This window comes from Anser cygnoides, chromosome 4 (genome assembly GCF_040182565.1).
Source record: "Anser cygnoides isolate HZ-2024a breed goose chromosome 4, Taihu_goose_T2T_genome, whole genome shotgun sequence".
Taxonomy (NCBI): Eukaryota; Metazoa; Chordata; class Aves; order Anseriformes; family Anatidae; genus Anser; species Anser cygnoides.
In genome coordinates, this window is record NC_089876.1 from 52756075 (window position 1) to 52779861 (window position 23787).

The 23787-nt window shown below is 38.5% G+C and overlaps 1 long non-coding RNA gene across 1 annotated transcript in view; it reads right to left on the reverse strand.

The window, feature by feature from the left end:
* The window catches only part of LOC125184306 (uncharacterized), a 112895-nt gene that overhangs the window by 35127 nt on the left and 53981 nt on the right, over nucleotides 1-23787 (reverse strand). The window contains exon 3 of the long non-coding RNA XR_010831172.1: nucleotides 13669-13752. This is a non-coding gene — a long non-coding RNA (uncharacterized lncRNA). The remainder of the gene's footprint in view (nucleotides 1-13668; nucleotides 13753-23787) is intronic.

Here is a 23787-nt window from a genome sequence, read left to right on the forward strand (position 1 = left end):
TCAATACTGTGTATTGTAATTACACATTCAAGGACTAGCGTGCCCAGTTAAGCATCTAATCATGTTGATCCATTGTCCATTTAAATACACGTGTCCAGAGTGAGGTCACATTCCGTCTTTTATTTAGGTACACAGTTATTGATTTCTTAAAGACTTCATGAACTGCATGTGATATTTCCCTCTGCTTTCCTATTTTCTTAAGTACCTCCACTAATATTTCTATTTTCCTACATACCAAGCACAGAAATCATTTAAATGCAGAGAACAATTGAGTGCTCAGTTAAGTGCACCATAACCCAGGCAAGCACACACTTGCAGATATCTTTAAAAAACTGTATTTCTAAGTAACAGGCATTATATTTATAAGTTACTGGTCTGATAAAATGACTTTGTCAGTACACATTTCCCTGTGTTTTCAGTCATTTCTAGCAGGCTCTTAGGAAGAAATGGATGACTAAGGCATGACAAACTCCAAAACACATGAACGTATTTAAATCAAGAAAAAAGAATAACTCCCACAGCTGCATCTTAATTTTTGTTGAAGGACAGCAACTTATGGCAAATAATTTTATTTCTGATGAGATCTCCATGGCCTGTGTTTATGTTTAAGGTATAGTTTATTTTGAGAGTGCTTTCTACTCTAAACCTCATATTTCTAGAAGTGCTTTTGTAAAATACAAACTTCAAAGCAAAACTCTACTTTGTTGATTTGAAATTATAAAAGTCTGCTAACCAACTTTATTTCTAAATACCTCATTTCAGGATGTCTAAGTATCTTGCATATAGAAGCCGCCACTTGGTTACGTTGATCTGAATACACCTTGTACCTTTACCGCAGCTTGACAGTGTCAGAAGGCATCCAGTTTACATGTAAAAATTAAATTCTGTATCACTGAAGCCAAACTACATGGACAATTCACACCACGGCTAATCTCTACTAAATTAATTTAGAGATTTATGAATCCGCAACAATTTAAATAAAAGAAAACCATATATGTTGATAACCTCAAATAAATATTGAGCTAACAATATTAAATTGTATTGTAAGCCAGTTACTTAGGAAGTATTTCCTGCTACAAGCTGAACATGAATCGTTACATGGCAGACTTAAGGAGTCGTTTTTAGCCTGATAAAGCTTCATATTTCATGGAAGAATGTGTTTTGCTATGGTCAACAGATTCTGCTGGTGTGTAAAAAATACAGGTTCAAACTTTAGCTTGGCATAGTAATCCTCAGAGGAAAAATCCACATCATTAAATTGCTACAAGAAACATGCACCCTATGGAATACCATCTGCATGTGCTAGATGGTAATATGCAACAGGGCAATGGATAAGAAACAAAGCTAGTCACTCATTTAAAAAAATAGTTCAACACAGCCTTCTCTCATGACACATTAAATATGATAGGCAGAAGTGGCAGGGTGCTAATTACTCTAGTGATGTGATCCATTTTCTAAATAGTGAGAGCATCAATAATTCATCAGAAGTGGCTGCTAAAAAATTTAATGTCTGACAATCCAAGCCTGGTAAATAGGAAGATAATCTTTTGTGTCTACTAGTTGGCATTCAGAGACTTTCTTTTCATTATAAAATATAAATGCATTGTTCCTACTTGAGGCAGTTTAGTTTATGAAAGATGGCAGATGTATAATGTGTCTAGTTTTGATTGTTTGAAGTAGGAAAGCAGAGCCCAGCAGACAGAAATGCAGATGTCACATACTTAATGAAAATGGGTTTTACAAATACGTTTAATAAAGTCTGAATGGTTTCTGCTAATAGTAGCAGCCCAATTACACGGAAGTGAGCATAGCTATATAAATATAGAAATGTGGAGTAATCAGGTGGTTCTGCTGACTGGATATTGCACTTCCAGTTAAGAAAAATCCCTTGCTGATTCAAAAGTGCTTAATTTGGCTGCATCAACATTTCATGAAATGAGCAGCAATGACTAGAAATTCAAGGAATATTACAGAAATGGAAAGGTAAAGTGTTATCTTTGCTTACATGAATTTCTAACTTTTGTCTACATTGCTGTAGAAATACAAAGTGATAAAAGCCTATCCATTTAGTGCTAGCAGAGTCTAACTAGCAGATATGTATTGTTTAAATAGGAAAGGTGAGAAGGGTGTTGCCATATCCCAAAGAACTAGAACATAAGTACCTACATGAACTACAGTTCCAGAGAAAAGCGTCATGGCTCAGTTATTCATGGGTATTTAGGCACTTAATTGCCATTCCGATGAGTACATTCTCCACAAATCAGTGACAATTAGATGGTCAAATAAGAATTAGGCCCTTAAATGGCTTTGTGGATATGGGCCTATGTCCTAAACTCAAACAGGTTAAAAGCTTCAATTAGCATATAAGTGGGTCATAATCCAGTAGTCCAACTACAAGAAAATGGGTTTAGCACTGCTATTTCTCTCCTTAACTGCTCAAACAAAATTTTAATGAAGGTCTTATAAAACAATCTCACCATACACAAACTGCTTAAGCCCTCAAATCCTTGAATCATCAATATTTCAGTCCTCATGATTTTTCTCACCATAAACCAACAAAGAGAGCTTTATGTTGTTTTGCAAGTCCCCAAAGTAATATTCATTGAAATTTAGATCGATCCTTAAAGAAGATGCTTCACGTTTTTGAACATTCTTGCCTCTGGGAACCAATAATTGAATTTTATCAGTTATATATGTAAGGTGCTGAGAATACACTTGAACTATTTTCTACATAATATGCATGTGGCCTTTCTGCATTCTCTCTAAGTTTTGGTACTTTATCAGAAGCCATGAGTTTCTCATGAGAGTAACTCAAACTAACACACTTAATCTTAGACACTATCAGATGTATTCTTCTCTCAAGCATGAGTTTCCCATAAGCAACAAGTATCATTAACCCATGGCTAAACATTATAGAGATACCCATGATCTTCAGTGATTCATTTTTGGTCTCTGAAAAAGAAACTTATTTTCTCTTACCTAATGGTACAGGCCATTTTTAGGACAGCTCAAGCTGAAATTCAAGACATTGTGCAATTATTCACTTCCCAAAACATTGGTAAAAAGAAGTATTACTGGATTTTCTGAGAGTGTGTCCAGGCAAATCCAGAAACATTTTCTCAAAACTTAACTTAGAACAGCTTATGTGAACAGAATGTGATCTAGTAGCACGTATCCACTGTACAGCCTAGACCCAAATGGGCTGCGTGCATATCAAAAACTGTATTAGTGAGCTTTGCTGGAAGAATAGTTCTCAAGAAACTGTCAACTAGCAGAAAATCACACCAGGGAAACCATAGAAAAGATTATTCCAAATTCAGTTTGTAAAATGAGATGCAAAGAACTTCACACGCACACACACACACGTACACACACAAAAAAACACCCTACCCTGCCCCCCCCCCCCCCCAAAAAAAAAATTAAGTAAATAATTCTTGGAATCTTACAGTCTATCTGAAATATTAAAGGAAATTAATTCACACATTTTGTACAGAAAAGACATTTAGCATGAACTCCCACCAGAAATGCCCAGCCTCTATAATTAAAGGCTGATTTTAATGCTTTACCTTCTCTCTGAATCATTTAAGGTTTATTAAATACTGTGGTTAATAGTTAACCAACTTTTATAATTGCTTTTCTCTGAAAAATCCATTTTCTTTTTTTCCAGTCACTGAATAAATGTCTGCAAATAAGAAAGATACATTTTCCTGCCTTCAGACTTTTTATTTATTTATTGTTAACAATTACATGGCATCATCCCCACATACTGTTTTGCTGGCAGTCTGCTCCCTAAGTATTAGAGATTACTTTGTGAAGGCTAAATCATGATACCAATAGGGGAAAAAAAAAAAGAAAGAAAAAAAAGGATTGTCCTATCTGAACCGGAAACGCAGGGGGACAGGCAAACCAAGAAGAGGTGCCCATTAAACGAACCATGTGCTGCGACCCCATTACCTCTGACAACATAAGCAAGGTCATGAAAGGAGAGGTCTCCCAGGAATGCTGGTTGCTCAGCATGTGGTATCTTTTGAGACTACTTATGGCTCATCAGGTGTGCAGGGCAAGATTAATCAACACCCCTAGCTAATGTTGGAGAAACACATTTTGGGAGGTACAAACTTTTCCTCTGAATAAGAACAGGAGCTCTGACCGTAGCTGATTTGAGAACCAGTTTTCCATTGAGAAGTTTGATATTTCATTCAGTCAGATGAGAAAAATAGTAAAAAGTGGAATTCAATAGCAAAATATAATTAATTCTGCAATAAAAAGAATAATCTAAGTATGATAGAGTTGTACTGCATTTATGGGGATATTTACACTATGTGGAATGATGTTGATATATGTCTAAATCTAACTGGATTTTAATTGAAAAAAAAATCCCCAAACAAGCATATTCCATTTTTTTCCCCTTTAAAAATTATATTGATATAGACTCAAAGCTTAGTAATTCACTGTTCCAAATGTTAGGAATGCCAAACTCCATCTCCCACTCTTTCTAATGGCAGATTTCTGTAAATGCATCTTGTGATTCTGACTTAACCCAGAACATCTTTCAGAAGAGATTTACTATTCTGCATCAGCCCAAATCCACCATCACCTTGTATACTCCAGCTGCTACCCTGAGGCTCCTCTAACAGTTTTTTGTTTGTTTGTCTTTACTGCTGTCATTACTTTGCAGTGCTTACTAAAGTCTTAGTAATTTACATTTTCTTTAATATAGTTCTTTTCTCAATTTGCAGATTAAACATTGCCTGTTTAAAGCTCTATTTATTTGAAAAAAAATGGGGGAGAGGTGTTCCTTTGTTTTGTTATTACCTACTTAATTTGAATATGAAATGCAACAAGTTAACTTTGAAAAGTTCCAATTATCAGCAATCATACAGTTTGAAGATTTACCTAAAGCATTTTTTATTATTATTATTTTTCCCCCTGCAGTAGTTAAAATATTTACTGTGTAAATATCTGCCTTTTATTCCTAAGCAGGTGGTTAAAGCTTCACTTTTGTGATAACTCAAAAGGTCATCTTCATCAGGCAGCATTAAAGGAAATCATCTTTCACAGATGTTTGTTTCCATAGCAGACTACAGAGGAGACATCAGAATGTTACTGTGATTTCGTTACCTTTGGAGAGCTTTTATTAGTTAGCTGTCATCATTAAAAATTCAAAGCAGTGGATTGGTGAGGCAAGTTTAAACAGGTTTCTCCCTCTCACCGCACACACACATATATATATATGGATAAAGAATTGTGAAAAGGAGGATGGGGTAGGGAGGGGATTAAAAAAAAAATAATGAAGAGAAGTTACACTGTCCCTAGAAACAGAACTCTAGGCACCGTAACAGCTGCAAAATATGATTACCAAAAAAAAAAAAAAAAGTCATTGCAGTGATTTTGTTTCCAGAAACTTTTCCCAATGTACAACTAGGCAATTATAAGAAATGGCATATAGACAGTAATTTGAAGTGCACATTAATTTGAAAAGCAGCACTGAGCTTTGTCATTAACTTAAAATTTTTTGTTTTCTTGACTTTAAAGACAGAAAAGAGTTTTGTTTTACACACAATTAAACCACCATCAACTCTTTTGCATTGGTGTTTCTCCTTGATTTGATATCAGATAATTTATTTAGCATGACCAAGCCTTTTACTTTGGCTACAGAAGCCCATTAGGAATGGATTAGGGTCTTCAGACTATTTGGTTAGAAACCACGAACACGTTCTGGAGATGCAGAGAATATGGCCTGTAACATCTGTCGTTTTGCCAACATAAGCAGGTGCTTGAAGAGGCTGAGAGAACAGCGTGGCTCAGAAGTGCTCGCCTTCATTGCCACACCTGAAGAAGGGATTCTACAGCCCAGGGCTGAAGAAACACATATAGTGCTTTTTTAATCTTTCCCTCTTCTGTTTTTATCCAAAATTGGATTTCCAATTCATTTCAAATCCTATATCCTACAAATATTTCGTAGGAAATTGCCTACACTGGCCACTGAAAAATGCTAAAAAGAGGGGCACATGCCAAGTCTTATTCTTTCTCAGGTTTAGGCACCAATGTATATGATGCATAGATGGCCACCCTCAGAGATTAGGTTTCTCAGCACACATCATTTATACAGTGCCTAACAGCATTGCTTATTGAAATAAAATAAAGCCAAAAGAACAGATTATTGAACAATCATCTCTATTAACCTACCAAACCTTTGCATGTTCCGCAGTTCATTGGATAAAAAAATCACAAAGTGAAAACCTGAGCTCAGCCAGAAGGACTGGAACCCACAGCTAAGATCCTCAACAAAGCATCCCAAGCCCTAACCTGCTAGGCAGGTATGGGGGTACCCTTCATACCAAAACCATGAGATAGCACAGGAAAGAATTAAAGACCTGTACATTTAAATTAATCATTCCTATTAACCTGTTACCTAAACTAATCATTGCCAATCCATATCTAATTAGTCATTCAAGCTGGGTGTAGCCACCCAAATTCATTTGGCAGAGCAGCCAGCACCTGCCTCTACAATGATCACTGCCTGAGAAGCTCCCTTTGCAATACCATGGCCTAAAGAGGAAGTAGAGAACAATTTCTCTCTCAATTTAAGCACCAGCATTAGATACTTTAAGTCTGTAGGAATCAGATTCAGCTAAAGGATCAGTAAGCCTAGAAAAAGACAAAGTTTTGTCTGTCTAACTGAGCCAATGCCACCACTTCTCTTGTATTATCCAGGAATGAGCACACATAGTGACCTGAGTTCCATTTCTTCCTGATGAATTTGATGGTGTCAGTGGATTTCCCTGTCAGAAAATTAATTTATTCAGCCATCTAGTGAAAACTAGTGGGTGACTTAATATATATGTGTATGGCATAAATCTTTTGTGACTCATTTTTGTAATGCAGCTGCCAGTCATGTATAGTATATTATAAAGCTCAGCCACCTCAAAAACAAATATCTATTCCTCATGCCAACAGGAACGGACACCACCGCAATCAATATCTGCCTCACTGTTTATCAAGAAACATAAAACCGACAAAAACTGCTTGCCTAAATTTGAGGACAGAATCAATTCACAGGTTATTGACAAGGAAATCAATGTATTCTGCATATCCAAAAGAGAAGTGTAATGTTCAAAGGTTTGAGGAGTTTTGGGTTCTTCCTGAGATATGCTGCTACAGCCTCAGAGCTGCTAATTAGCAAATTCTATTGCTGAGACAGGAAATGGTCTGTCTTAGAATGTAACGAAATAGAAGAGACAGGATTAATTTTTCCATTCCAAATGGATACCCAATGGTCAGATTGAAGGTAAAAAACAAGGCTTCATCTATGACCTGTACCATGTGCACAGAAAACATGAACAAAAATTCATTCAATCTGTTTAACATCTGATTTATAAAAAAGCTGTGGGTGTTCTTTCCGACAATGGCTATTGCAGCTAACTATTGGCTTATGATTAGAGGTTGAACCAGAAAGTCCTGCGTTTTGACAGTGATTAAGTGTTATACATTTCTCCATAAGCTTTTGAACCAGCCAGTTTAAAGGCATCCAGCAATCTGAAATCTTGCAAATTGAAATACATCATATATTTTTTGAAGCAGATGTTACCTTGACTTTTAATTCCTGTATCGGTGATCATAACATTGCGCTTTGTCTATTTCTAACACGTCGTTCCATTTTTAACACGATTATTGAATGCCCTGACATAACACACGCTCTTTCTCAATTCAACACGAAGAGCAGGCACTACACTATTCTGAAGGACCCTAACTAATGCTGCTTTCCACCTGTATGGTTTGAAATCCCTTCCCATTTCAGTCTGTAATCAGCTCTGCCAAGTGCTCAGAGATGCCCTGAAGTCAATCAGGTCTCATACAGGTTACCCATCAGGCAGCACTAACACGTGATTTAACACACAAGCATGTTTGTAGGCAAGTGAGGCAATGGTCTGTGGCAATGGGTGGCCAAAGGTTTACACAGGTTAGTGTTAATGTCCCTCATTATCACTGAGGTTTTAATTCCTCCCTCCCACTTCAAGGCTCTTGAAAACTTCACCCCACTTTGTAGCCTATTGATGGCTCCTATGATCTCCCAAGAGAAAGGCAGTAAAGAAAATTACACAGTTCAACCAGGATCAGAAATACCCCCAAAGGTGCTTTTCACCTCTTTTCCCTCTAGACACAGAGACTGGTGGAACTCCTAATTTTAGGCACCCCAGACAAGAGGTTAACATGAGCTTGGCTTCTGTGACAATCAGACACAATTATCCTCTTTACTTTTCAAGTTGTTAGGAAATAAAACCGTATGCACTTGCTGAAAGACCAGTGGTCATAACAGACGGATTGACCAAAACTACAACATCTCCAGAATAATGATCTACAGAGCACACCTATTTGAGATAATTGCATTGTTTAATGTCAGTAATGGAATTTTTGAATGAATACTAAAACACCAGTTGAAAAGTATCTGTACTTTCCTGTTCCCTTCTGGCTGCCCATGTTGTTTTAGTCATTAACTGATTTTCCTGCATCAGGGAATAAGTAAGCCCATGCACCAGTACATGCTGGGAGATGACCAGGTGGAAAGCAGCTTTGCTGAGGAGGACCTTGGGGATGGACAAAAAGCTGATCATGAGCTAGCAACACACCCTCGTGGCAAAAAATGGCCAACAGTATCCTAAGCTGCACAGGCAAAAGTGTTGGCAGCTGCTGGAGGGAAGCAATCCTTCCTCTCTGCTCAGCTCAGGTGAGGCCTTATCTGGAGTGCTGGGTCCAGTTCTGTGCTCCCCAGTACAAGAAAGACAAGGACTTACGTGGGTGAGTCCAGCACAGGGCCATGAGGATGTGGCCTTCAAGAAAGGAGGCCTACAAGAAAGCGGGAGAGGGACCCTTTGTCAGGGAGTGTAGTGAGAGGACAAGGAGTAATGGCTTTAAACTAAAAAAGGGTAGATTTAGATTAGATACTAGGAAGAAATTCTTTACTCTGAGGGTGGTGAGGCACTGGCACAGGTTGCCCAGAGAAGCTGTGGATGCCCCATCCCTGGAGGTGTTCAAGGCCAGGTTGATGGGACCTTGGGCAACGTGGTCTGGTGGGAGGTGTCCCTGTCCATGGCAGGGGTGTTGGAATTAGGTGGTCTTTAAGGTCCCTTCCAACCCAAACCATTCTCTGATTCTATGATTAAGAGACTGGGGAATCTCTTATATGAGTGGCTGAGAGAGTTAATACTGTTCAGCCTGGAGAAGAAAAGGCTCAGGAGTGATTTTATTAATGCATACAATTGCCCATTTAGAGAAGATGAAGAAGAGAGGGCTAGACTCTTCTCAGCAGTGTCCACCGACAGGACAAAAAGCAATGGGCACAAATTAAAAGACATGAAATGCCATATGAACATAAGAAATTGATTTTTTTACTGAATGTGACTAAGTACTGAAACATCTTTTAAGCATGCATGTTTCAAGCAGTCTAGCAAAGCAGTTTCTTTCTCAAAAGCTATCATTTGAAATATATAAGACCTGTTGCTTCCAGACACTCTCTGAAAGACTTTCTTCACTTTCTATTCCTGCCGTAATATTCCTGTCTACTTAATCCATTCTCTACCAACTTCAGTGTTGCGCATGTAATTTCACAACATTTTTGTCCTTCTGTAGCACTACCTCTTTCTCTTCCTCAATTTGTTATTTGTAATACAGGAAAAATCACATTTTCAAACTTGACAGGAATTCTGCAACTACAATATATTAAATGTTGAGGCTTTTAGATATTGTATTGACACAGACCTTTAAATATGATAACCAGTTCTATCATCTATTCTTATAAACACTGTAATAGAAATAATCATATAATTATCTTTGAATTCCACTTTCAGAAAATCATAATGATATTTGTAATTTCTTTGCTTTATTCCATAGAAAAATGGTATCTGTATTGCAAACGACAAGAAAATAAACCAAATGTTACCTCTCTGAACTTTTTCTCCCATCTCATTCCTGTCTGCTCATATGCTATACTTTTGAGTTCTGTTCATCTTATTTTGCATCCCTTCTCATTTATCTTAATCTTTCCAGGTTCTCCAGTTCTGTCCTTTCATTTTCAAATAAATTACAGAAGTGAGGTGTTCTGGAGCTGGGGGGTCACTAGCCAATATCATTGCTCCTTATTATCGTGTGTCCTCAAAAATGTGGAAGCATGATTGAAGAACTTTAAAAAGTACTCCTAAAAAAATCTGCTACAAATCTATAGCTGCAGCCATCTGGAGCAAGAGCAGTGCCTGCCATGAACCTACATACCTCAAGCTCTGAAAGGTTTTTAAGCTGAATGAATATGCATCTGCCATAGAAACAGGCAGACTTTTATGCAATTGAATGCAACATGGCAATTATAGGCAATTAAAATTATAATTAGAGAGCCATTTCTAGTGTGCTTACAGTAATCTGGGATAACTTTCTCCTGGTACGGACAGAAATGGAGCTTGATCTAACGTCCGCTGGTACCTTCTCCTTGGGAACTTGTTCCTTCTCCAGGAATGTCTCTTTCTGCCTGGCATGAGCCCAGGCACAGCTGCCTAGTGACGCTCCCTGAAAGTTGTTAATGTTTTTGAAGCCCAAGAGCAATCATTCAGGCTTCTTGGCTACATCTTCACTGAATAAGATTATCTGCTTTCCAGTTTTCCAGCCTACGTTCCCTCATACAGATTAAACAAAAAGCAAGATGTATGATGTTTACAAATGCTGATACCCAGTGGAAATCTGAGTCAGCAGCGTACCCCATGCCTGCTGTGCCTGATGCAGAGTATAGGTAGATACTACAGGCAGTTTAACAAAAACTTCAGTCTAGGAGTCTGCACAGAGTTTCCAAATGAGTGGGACAAAGCTAACCAGTGCACTGGATATCAGGAAGTTGTGGATGCCCCATCCTAGGAAGTGTTCATTGCTGAGTTGGACAGGACTTAGAGCAACCTGATGGCAGGCGTGTCGGAGTAGATGATCCCATCCAGCCAAATCATTCTGTGATCCTGTGCATATTCAGCACGTGGGCAGATTTGTCATGGGAAATGGAGTGGGGTGGAGGGGAAGGTAGTTTCCCCAGCAGCATCAGCTAGCGTGCTGATCACTCAGTAATGAGTGGACTGAGTGGGACCGAATGGTCAACACTGCTATAGGGGCCACACACCCCATACACTGGCTCCATACCCAAACATCCTCAATAAAAAACTATTTTTACTTTATTTTGTCTTCTATGGCACTGTCTCTTCGCTTTCCTTAGAATTGTGAATTGTGAATTGCTGCATTAACTCTTTAGGTTAACATATGTATGAAAATGGATATGGTATAAAGTTCTAAATCTAAGAAGCAGCTAAAAAGGCATGTTTTACCTATTGTCTTTTCACAGTATGGACAACTGATGTTTATTTAAGCCAGTCCAAAAGAAAGTAACAGATAGAGTATTCAATTTTTTTTTTCTTTAGGAGCTTTTAGAAATTATAAGAGTTGTGTTTCTAGAGTTTAGGCATTCAACTAAGGAGTGATTTTAACTGTTTCAAAGAATCTAATCAAATTTTTCTACCTCCAATAGGCTGAATATCTTTATGAAAGCCTTGGCTTTAAAGATATGAATGCCATTATAGATGAGTATGGCAGTCTTACTCATCTTGACAAGTTCAAGGCAATGATGGATGATTTCTGAGAGAAAAATCTGTCACTATAGTTTGTGCAGTACTGAAGGGAAGTGCCAGTAAACAAGTCATTGAGTAAGTACTCAGAAACACAGTGGTATTGTTTGCACGTGTTATTTAAAATCATTTCTAATAACTGTCATCACAGAATGCTAAGCTCATCAGCTGTCAAAATAGAATGACAATACATTATGCGCAAAGGTGTAGTCTTATAATTTTAAAAATGAGCCTTCAGTAGTACAAAAGGCAGGAAATCAAAAGCAAATATCTCTTCTGAATTTCCCTTTTGTTCCCAGGCAGATCTGCATGAGATAATTGCATGGTAATACAACTGGGATGCTATATAACATCTCTAACAGTTTAGCAAGACAGCAATTCATTACCACTATGTTCAAATGATTTTCTAAATATAATGGGCAAATTTCTGCGAACTTCTACTTTAGTTATTTGACTAGCAAGAGGGTGCTGGGGTTCTCTTGTAGAAAGCAAATCTGAGGGAATAGAGTTGGTACAGAAGAATACTCTCGGGCTGTATTTTTTTTAACAATCAGTGTTACCAAAAGACTGCCAGAATGATCCATTGGCATGAGGAATGATGAGTGCACCCAAGCTGAGTGGGAATATTGTTCTATGTGCTCTGAGCTGAACTGGCTTTCAGACTAGGAAGTAAAATACATTAGCTGAAACTTCCTTAACTTGAATTTCAGACAGCTTGCTTCACTCTGAAGCTGGGACAGGCTAAGAAGATAGACGTGGCTGTTCCTGTAGCTCAGCTGACAGACGGGACCTTGTCAGGCAGCAGTAACACACCCAAGAGCTACCACAGACTTGTATAGTACGTCACGTATGGGTACGTTTTAGCTAAAGTATCGCCTCCACTGCAGTTGGAGAGCCCAAATTGTACACATGACAAGTATGAATTGGCTGATGATGATTGTGTCCTTTGATGGGGGTCACAGACTGACATCTTACTTTGAAACCCATTATTTTTTTCATTCAGGTATGCTCTTATGCAATGCTATAAGTGATTTGGTCTTTTTAATGAATGCATGGCAAATTGGGGAGTTTGCAGTAGTTGCTGTTTTATGAAAAATGTGTTTAATGCAGAGCTGTTAAGTAACTGGCATCAAGAAAAAGAGCAAGATTTTCAAAAGAATCCTTGGAAGTGATGCTGTTAAGAACCTGTGACATTTTTATCCAACAGCTCGTCACTTCTGATAGGAATACTTTGCCTCTTGAAGCCGTTGGCAGAAACTCCAGCCACTTCATAGAGGCCACAGTTTCATTCCTAACATGAGTAAACATTTCCAAACCTAATAACAATATAAGCATTTACTATTTACACACTTTTTTCTTTTTTTTGCATTTCTCTCCTTGTGTCATCACTAAGTTTAAAGAAATGATTCTACAGTGTATGTGGATTTTACATCTCTCTATTTTAAGTATATCATATTACAGCCAAGCATTTTGCTCATGGCAAAGAACCTAGTACCAATCTGAACTACATACATGCAAGTGGAAAGTGTTAACAGTATATGAGTTCAGAATCATCTCACAGCCAAAAGAAGATATTGAAAAATACATTGGCAATGATAAATAAAATTCTCTTTAAATGGTGCTTTTCCAAAAGTTACCACAATTTGATTACAAGATGGGACTAATTATGAGACACCTCAAGTCAAAAACAATTATCAGGTAATATTTAGAGTGGCTGAAAAGCATAGTTTAGAATGTAGTGCTCAACTCACCATAACAAAGCCTTTAAATTGGTCTTTTCACTGACGTGCAGCTAAACCAGGACACAGTTCCAATTCTGCATTTAGCAAATCTCGCAGGTGCATCACGGAGATTGTGCTAAAGCTATTCACATATGTCCACTTACAGCTACACTTGCACATCATAATTTAAATAAGCCACAATATGTTGTGGTCTTGAAAAATGGCTCAAAATTTGTCTGACTTCAGTTACATAAACCCCATTCTTCAGAGTACTTCTCACGTCACCTATTACTCACCTCCCAAAAGCTACAGGTCCAGCTGCCATGGTGTTTCACTGAATTGTGTAATGGGAGCGTCTGGGATGCAGCCATCTCAGGACTCTGAAAGACAAATTTGGAAATAGGCATTCTGCATTACTCTATTGAATATCAACATACGCTCTTCTGATCCATGCTAATGGCCACAATAACTCCCACAAACATGTTAGAAAAAAAGTGAGCAATTTATCTGGTGGTTTTACTCAGCTGGACAGCTGCACTCCACCACAACCACTCTCTCACTCCCCCTCCTCAAAGGGAAAGGGGGACAAAATACAATGGGAAGGGCTAAAGGGTTGAGATAAGGACAGGGAGATTGCTCAACAATTATTGTCATGGGCAAAACAGACTCAACATAAGGAGATTAATGAAATTTATTACTTATTACTAATAGACTAGAGCAGTGAGTAACTAAAAAACTGAAAAAACCTTCCCCTCATCACCCTCTTCTACCTCCTCCCCCTGAGGGGCGCAGGGTGACAGGGAATGGGGGCTGCGGTCAATCCCTGAGGCTTCTTCGCCGCTGCTCCTTCACGGTCACTCTCTGCCCCTGCTCCACGTGGGGTTCCTCCCACGGGATGCCGTCCTTCCCGAACTGAGCCTGCGGGGGCTGCCCATAGGCAGCAGCTCTTCAAGAACTGCTCCCACATGGCTCCGTACCATGGGGTCCATCCCCCAGGAGCAAACTGCTCCAGCACGGTCCCCCACGGGCAGCAGCTCCCCCCAGACCCCCTGCTCCTGCGTGGGCTCCTCTCCACGGGCTGCAGCTCCGGCCCGGGGCCTGCTCCTGCGGGGGCTCTCCATGGCCCGCAGCCTCCTCCAGGCCACATCCACCTGCTCCACCGGGGGCTCCTCCACGGGCTGCAGCGTGGAGATCTGCTCCATGCGGGACCCATGGGCTGCAGGGGGACAGCCTGCTCCACCGGGGGCCTCTCCACAGGCCGCAGGGGAACTGCTGCTGCCTGCCTGGAGCACCTCCTGCCCTCCTGCTACAATGACCTTGGGGGCTGCAGGGCTGCTTCTCACTCCTCTCTTCCAGCTGATGTTGTGCAGCAGGTTTTTCCCCTTTCTTAACTCTGCTCTCACAGAGATGCAAGCAACATCACTCACTGGCTCAGCTCTGGCCAGCAGCGGGTCCCTTTGGAGTCAGCCGAAACTGACCCTTACCTAACAGCTTCTGGATTATTCTCACAGAGAACACCCCTGCAGCCCCCCGCTACCAAAACCTTGACACGTAAACCAAATACACTCTACTAGCACGAAAAAAATCACCAGTGGGCGTATATGGGTTTTCATATACAGTTCATAAAAATTTAAAAACTAAAGTTTGTCTTCAGTGTAAGCAAGAGGAGAATTTGGCCAAAGGCTATAAAACTTGTGTACTAACAGTAAAAATGTGAATATCAATATTAAGTCTTTGTTATGTTTCTCGAACATGGGGAATGTTATATCAGCTGAACAGAAAACAATCATCAGAAAGAGACCTATACTGCATGGGGAAAAAAAAAAAAAAAAAAAAAAACTAAACATTGCAAAAAAGTAACCTCCATCTAAAACCTCTTTGGAAAGTCCTATATAAATTTACTTTAAATGTATACTATTTATAGATTTATTTGTGCAATAATCATATTAAATATACAAATATAGTAAATGGAACACTCATGCTAAATTCACGAACAGAGTATCCACATTCACTGAAATCCTGTCTCAGTAAACCCTTACTCCCTGCTGCCAGCAGCGAGTCCACTTGGTTTACAGCAGTAGCTAGGAGATCCTTGCCTTGTCAACTCCACACAAAGTAGCACGTGGAACACATTGAGGGTGCAAGCTGAGAGCATTTTGGAGATGTGCAGTGGGATGCTAAGCATTTCTAGATCCCACCAGGACCCTTGTTCTAAGGGTTGCCAAAGCAATATTCCACCGTTCATGAGTCAAGTGCAGCAACTGTTCCAAAACACCAAGTCTAAGAGTTGCAACAGTCAGTGATGTGAAGTGCTTAAAGATGGGAGATTATCTTACTCTATTAGCTTGAATCATTGCTGATGCACATCAGTCAAAGACAGAAGCAAAGTCTATTTGTATATTTTGAGCTTCGTAAATGGAAAGTTACAAGGATTTACACAGACGGGTGAGAAGAATAAAGCCCAGATATAGCCTATGCATTGCAGCACGAGATCCAGGAACCTCCCTCCTCCCTTCTGTCTCCAGCTGACAAACTGCAGCCATTCACGCAGGGTTATATGGGTAAAGAGTTGGTCCCAATGCATAGCAATGAATGTCAGGACCATGAGGTTCTGCAGTCAGTTCTTACCACCTTTGCCCCTTCTTGCTCCAAAGATCATCAGGAGGAAATTTGACCTTTAATTTCAGAAAATGAAATGTCTGGCTAAATCCTAAACAGATTCTTAGCCCATTTCTCACCTGCACAGGCAATAGTCTAGTTCTGAGTCTGAACTTTATATTCCATAAAACCATGTAATATGATAATCATACTGTTATCTAAATGGTGTTAATCCATGCAACATGCTATTGATTTTTTACTGAGCTCAAGCATGATGGTAACCAGAAACTTTGGGGTGATTATGGGCTTGAAGAATAATCCATGACATTGTCTTTGAGAGATAGAATGACAGACATGTTTAAGCATAACTTATTTCCAATTGGTATAAAGATGATGCTTCTCTGAGGAAGTACACATACTGCAAAGTGGAAAAAAAAAAAAAAGTTTTATTTATTTGTTTGTTTAATTAAAATAAAAGAAAAAAATGTTTGGAACGTAAATTGTGTTTATTAAGAAGGTTTTAATTAAAAAGAGTATTCACTTCTTGAACTGTAATTCTTGTGCAGTCAATAAAGATCTCATGCATTAATCTACAAAGCCTGTAAGCAACTTGCACTTTGTAATAATCCAGAAGCAAGTTCCTATTGAGTGTTATGAACTGACACATCTCTGTAACTGATTGTCCATCCATTTATTACATGCGCTAGTTCTCCAAAATTTTTCAGGCTAAAATGCATTTTGGCAGGGTTTAAGCTGCAACAGACTGGACTCATAGCAAACCGCTACTCAGATAAATATAAAAATTGAACCTATGACTAATTAGGAATGATCATCTTCTGAAATACTTTCTTGGCTATCCAGCTAAGTGAATTTCATGATCCTTTTCCCTGTAGCTTAAGAGAATGGTGTTATTATCATTCCCAAGTGACTCCATTAAAATAGATTGATTCTGTCTTTCAGACAAAAATAATAATAATAAAAAATCCCCTTAAAGAGCCGTTCTTGGAGGCCTGAGAAAATATAAAAGCTCTGCAATGCTCCTTTTTTTTTTTTTAACCAACTAATTTTCACAATATTTTCAATACTCCCCTTAATCTCTCCCACGTGACCATGAAAGAGTGAAGTATTGACAGGATTTACTAAGCCTTATGGCTCAATGTACCTTCAGAAACTCATGCTCAAAGTTACTCCCACGTCCCCATGAGATTAATGTGAACTGTAAGTAAAACTTGGATATTAAAATGCATGGTTTTTATTGCAGCTGGTTTTCCTCTGCCAGTGTTAAAGGTTAATACCCTCTGATGAAAAAAGAAGCAATTACACTTGCATCCATTTAAGCTGTTAGTGTGATGGACATCGCTCTTTGGACACCACACACCCTAATCAGCTGCTAGTTCATTTTCTAAGGAAGCTGTTCCACAAGTGTCTGAAAAATGATGTCCTCAAGACTGACGGCTTAAATGTGAAGAACAGAGATTCCTACCCATTTCTTTTAACTGGCACTGAGTTTGTTTTTCAAGCAACAGTATAGAATTACTGCATGATCTTGGTGGCGGTGTTTTATAGACATTGTCCTATATATTTCCCTTTGCCTAATATATTTCCTTGAACTAAAGCACTAGAAGCAAACTTATTTCTATTTTGTAATGTGTGTGTCTATCCCAAGATAAGGACTATTTAGCTCTAAACAACATTGAGATCAACATTTTTAATATAAGATTCTCAATATATCATTGAGTAAATTTAAGAGATGATTTATTGCATGTTTTCTAAAATGAACAAAACAGAACAAAATTCAAATCCTCAGGAAGGGAGAGGATGCTTTTTAATTTATTTTTTTTTTAATAAAAGACTATTTCCATCGTTATTACACTTCCCATGTTCCTAAGCTACAATTACATTTTATTGTAAAGTTGTTATTGCTAGAAATAATTTGAATAGTATTACTGTGAACTCCTTCATTACAGGGAAATTGTTCTTTCTCATATTTGGAGGGACATACTAAGAGCTTCTGAAACAAATAATAAATAATGTTATTATTTGTAGATTGTTGCTGGGGATTCTCAATGGTTAAAAAATTCTTGCTCTGTCAAGAAAAAAATAGAAAGTAGCTGCAGCAATGGAAAGTTTAGTCAAAACAAACAATGGTTTGGAAGAAAAAAAAATAGATTCAGAAAGTATCCTACATATATAAAGCATATTGGTATCATCAAAATAAAACACCGCTAAAATGTGAAGAAAAGAGTATAACTAAAAAATGTAACAAAATAATATCACTATTAGTAGAAAATGCTATATGCACTCAACAAGCTGAAGGGCTACCTCATAGTTTGTGCCAGCACCATGAAACATTGCTAGACCAGCAGTTTTCTTTTTTACACACTTTCCTTTGAACTTTTTAGTTTGATTCTTACAAAGAGACAGCTGTCAAATTTACAGCAAAAAGGGAAAAATATGATCCTATCATATTATTCACTAGTACACAGTCTTCCTTTCTTATTGTTTTCCATGTCAGCACTGTTTTATATCAAATTAGTCTTCTGGTATGATTTGTAGAACAATAAAATAATTACCGCTCAGGGTAAAATCAATACAGTAATGTAACTTATCATGAATACTTCTACTTGAAAAAAAGTAATGCTTTTAATTCAATATTGAGCTACAGAGTATTGTTTTCTTAATTCCCAGTTCTCTTACAAGATTCCTTACATGATTAAAGAATTATTTCACGTATATTTTTATGTAGTCTTCAATACTATTTTCATTAGTCACTAGATACCCCAAATACTCTCTTTATCTGAACTTACAAAAACGAACACTAACAATGGTTATTAACAGTAATTATGAAGTGGGTCAATCCACAAATGGGTAACAGAAATTTCTAAAATGCCTATTATGTTCCTGAAAGGAGACTCAAAATGGGCCTGTAGGATTTCTTACGTATGTGTTTGTGTAGTCACTAGTCAGCCTGCACTCACACATTTTAATGTTTTTTCCTTGTCTCTAGACAATCTTACATCTCTATATTAACATACTCATAGATTTTTCCTAGTTACCATAAGCTATTGCTTCAAATGGACACTTTTGAATCATTATCCTTAACAGCTCCTCAGGAGTCAGCTTTCAGTGATGCTGTTTGAAGGTCTAAATTCCACATTCAGTATAGACATTTAGATTATGATGAAGCTGCCCAGTCTTCTCTGATACATCCTCAGGGGACAATTGCCCACATGGTATTGACAAATAGGACAGAGGAGACTCACAGTTCTGCACTGGTGGCTGGAGGACAGGCAGGATGCTTTAATATGTCTAAACCAGATGCCAATGTTTAGGGCAACCAAATTTCACCTTCTGTAATGAAAGCAGAGATGGAAGAATAAAGGAACTTGGCCTGCTCACTCACCTTTAAAAATGACTTTTTCCAAATGAGGTTAAGGAATACGAAGTACAGAGTCCATACTATGACAAAGAGAAATCTTTTGTATCCGTGGCAGTGGCCAATGATTAGGAAAGAGCATGTGAATATAACATCTAGAAGCAGATATGCATCAAGGGCGTGTATAATAGTGGAAAAAAATTTAGTGTGACACAAGGAATATAACTAAATGCTGTTAAGAGAGCAAAAATTTAGAGAGTATATTAAAAAAAAAAAAAATGTTCCTGACACAGACAAAAATCTAGTTGTCGAATAGCCTTTTAAAAGCTGTCTTTGATCCCTATCATTTGAGACTCCCAAGGTGATAAAACTGGGAAGGTTTTATAGAGAATAAACTTGCACTAAAAGAACAGAGACTTCCCAGCCCAACAGATCTTTTCCCATTTCTACCCACTATGTTCTATACAAGAACATCTACAGTCGGATTTTCTCCAACAACGTACTTCATTAAAAACATGATCCATGTTCACCTTCTGTTTAAATTGTCCTCTGAGCTTTGTTCACAGGTCCTGAGGTCAGTGGGGTTTACATAATGAGACAGGACTTTCCAAGGAGTGAGCATCGGGGGAGGAAAGCAACTGCAGTGCATCTCATTTGCAGGGGATTTTGTACATTCTCCAGCATTCACAAGAAATGTTGGTGGGCAGACTGGTATCTCACAGGACAGAGCTCTTTGGTAGCCTGTAGCTTCCTGACAGATAAACTGGCTCATTAATGTACTTTCATGTTACTGAACTTATAATACATAGAGACAGGCCAGACAGCGAACTCTGCTTCCCGTACTTACCTCAGTTTGTCATAAAGGAATTTCTCCTACTGTGAAAACAAGTTTTCCCAACCTGTGAAGCACAACATCAAGTGAAATATGAAGTAACCAAGTTGCATGTGATGTGCTTCAGCTCCTCTTACAGTCAGCAAGCTGACTCTAAGAAAGCGTTGATTATAGAAAGATACTGAGCTGCCTGTGGGAGCTTGATCCATAGCACATGCAGGAACCCTTGTGTGCAACAGCCGATGAGCAGCTGATGGCCACTTCTCCCAGTGCCCTGTGACAACTCCTAACTCTTGTTGCATTTCTGCAGGCAGCGTGGAGCAGAGCCAAAGGCTGCTGCCACCGATGTAAGTAATCACCAGCCACTCACATGCCTCCAAAGTCAATGACAAAGTACGGCTTTTAAAATGGCTCTATTCTTAACTAGCAAACTACACAGTTCCAGGGCACACGTGATCTGAACTGGTTGATTGTTAACATGCTCCATCACACAGTTTTAACTTCTGTAGGGAAAAACTCTCTCCAGTGACACCAAAGAGAGAGGAAAACTGCTGCATCCCGGCAGAGTGGGCAAAGGCACCTTGCTTTGGTGGAAATGCAGGCAACCCATAAAGCCTCATGGCATGCTGTCCTTGTCCTCAGCTGCCTCTGTTAAATAATACAGATGTAACTGACAGGATCAAAAGGACCTGAAGAGATACTAAAGCCTCTGTTATAACCTCTTTTTTTTTTTTTTTTTTTCTCCCAGCTAACACTACCTGAAGGTGAACTACCTCAGAATCTCAGTCTTGTGAATTGAAGAAATGTGACTCCCCTAGTCAAAAACTACAAGTGATGTACTGCAGACAACAATAGGCATGGTAAATAATAGTTTTCATTAGCAAAAATTATTAATGTTTGTAGATTTGCATCTTAAACTTGAACCAGATCTGACTCCAGAGCACATAAGCAACTGAAGCTGAGTACAACTGAAAGCAGAATCTGGCCTTCCACTATCAGAGTATTGCAACTTAATGTTTTTCAAGTTATTTTCACAGGACATTACAGCATTATCAACATTTCTACTAAACTTTGTAGAACAGTACTGATTCTCATGCTTCAGGGTTAAGCTACCATAAGCCCAGCATGGAAGGGTAATGAGCTTTGTATACCAAGTCCTAACACTTTCCTCTGAAGCCTTGGTGCTGGCCAGGACAATTGAATTGATCTGATTGTCTATTTCCATCCAATTTAGGTATTTACTTTTTCAAAAGCACTTCCCAAATTAAAGTGCTTAACACGCTTTCAGCCAGATACCACTGTTCAGTATAGCCATGATTTAAAACCAGATTTAATCCAAAACTATGACAAACCGCTTCTGTAGCAGCCAGCCTTTAAATGATGCAATATAATAAGAAAATCACTTACTGTATAGCCAGATAATTAACTATATGAATAACCAGGCAATGTTCCTGCTATGGTTTAATCTGTGAAAACATTTTAATCACCTTTAAGTTGGTAGCCCCCGTGCAAATACTGTTCATGTCATGTGCATTTTCAATTTCCTTTTTTTAATTTGCATCCTTTTTAATTGCCTCATTTAAATGCACATTTTTTTCATTAGCAATGGCTAAAGTAATGATGTAGGGATGATATTCTTCAGGGTCTTTTTATTTTTAGTTCCAGACTACACCTGTATATTCACACCTGTGAATTATATCTTCTTTAATACTTGAATGAAGACCTGCCATTAGGAAGACCATAATAAATATGACTTGTTATCAAAATACAAATGGAATATAAACCTATGCTTTAAAACTGACTAGACCTCTGGGAGGAGTTAGACTTAGATTTATATTAGGTCCCTGAAGACTCTAAGGCTGTGACAAACAGTTCTCATTACCTATGCTCTATGTTTTATATATTGCAGACTTCAGGGCAGACGGTTATACAGCTACAATGTGTTCATTACAAAACAAGAAAAATAGATAAAAGTCCAATAAACACATATAGAAACTTATCCATATTCAAATTTGAATTTGAATGCTCTGACTGCTTATAAAAATTATCATAAGTTCATTTACAAAACTGCTGATAATATTTTGGCTGGAGGAATGTTACCGCAGCCATCATCCACGGCAAACAGGCTCTGTCCTGTGCACCTCAGATGGGTGTGGATCTGAATGGAGGAACTGTATCGAAGAATTTTCTCACCTGAAAACATAAATTTAGCACAACCAGATTGCTATCTTTTGTCACGAAACCAAATTAGTTTATTAATTTCAACAGCAAATGTTTTAATGGCCAGGGAATTCTCTACCTGCTATTGCTGTCAGCCACGACTTCCGTGGTTGGAGTGAACAAGCACTGTCAGAAACTGCAGGCAGCTGTGTGTCCTCGTCTCTGGAGGAGCCCAGCACTTTCCAGTGACCATGGCCAGTGCTGAGCTTCAATACAAACTGGTAACCCACGTGAAATAAGGGCATCCAAAGAGGATGGAGAAAATTGTTCTGAAAACAAACAAACAAATGATCTGTGCAGAAAGTTGCCATTAAGCAAGCTGGTGCTCAGATATGAAGAGCTTCGTCAGCAGCATTTCTAAAAGGCTGATGAGAGCTCTCCTACGTCGAGGTTTCAGCAGCTTCAGCAGACAGTGACTTGAATGAGAAAAGGTACCTGGACTAATAAGACAAGGATGTAAACCATGGGCTCACAGGGACATTTATTCATTGCCTGAGACACCTCATAAGTTTTCCTTGTGTGGAAGGAACTTCAGAGTAACTTGTCATTCACCTTAAAATGTCACCATTTTCTCAGCCACTTTCCTGGACTGTGAGGAGGTAGAAAGGTTGGAGAAGACTTGGATGTTTTATGCTGCTTTAGGCAAACAGTATTTTGTTCTGTCTATACATCAGAAGAGATTGCATCTGATGAGAATTCTTCTGAGCTGTATATTAACCTCTCCTTGTAGTTCTCTTTTTTCTTTTATTCTCTGCTATATTTTTTAATATTTTACTATCCAATATAGGATGATGAGAATAGCAGAAAGGTAGAAATGAAGGGAAATCCTGCCAATTCTAAATCCATCAAGGTGCCAAGAAAAGCTGGCACAAGTGAGTGTGTAACTTGTACGCTGCTCTTTACCTCAACACAAGGTGACAGTTGTTAATCTGAAATACCTCACTGAAAGAAATACTGAAACTCCAGGGGAACATCTGAGTCACATGAATTTCCATGAGTTCTGTGTGCAGATCAAATAGAAAGCATTTCCACAGAAAGGGGAAGAAATTAAGAGTATTTCTTTATTGTAGAAATGAGAGAGACACATTTTTATTTCAAAATAAAAAATGCCCTAGCATTTTGTTATCATTTTCCCTTCCCTTTTTATCAAAATTCTACATCACAACCTGTCCAGCAAATACTTTCTAGCCTCAAATCAGGTTTTTGCACTTGCCTTTTCAATAGAAATTTGTCCTCATGGGACCATTTTGCTCTCACTGAGCTACATCTCAATCAGCAGACAGTTCGCTGAGGAGACTCAGTTTGAATTCTTGCTTCATCTAGTCACACTCAATTGAACATAGATACTTGGTGATCATTAAAGGCCACAGCTTTCTTCTGACAGTTCTG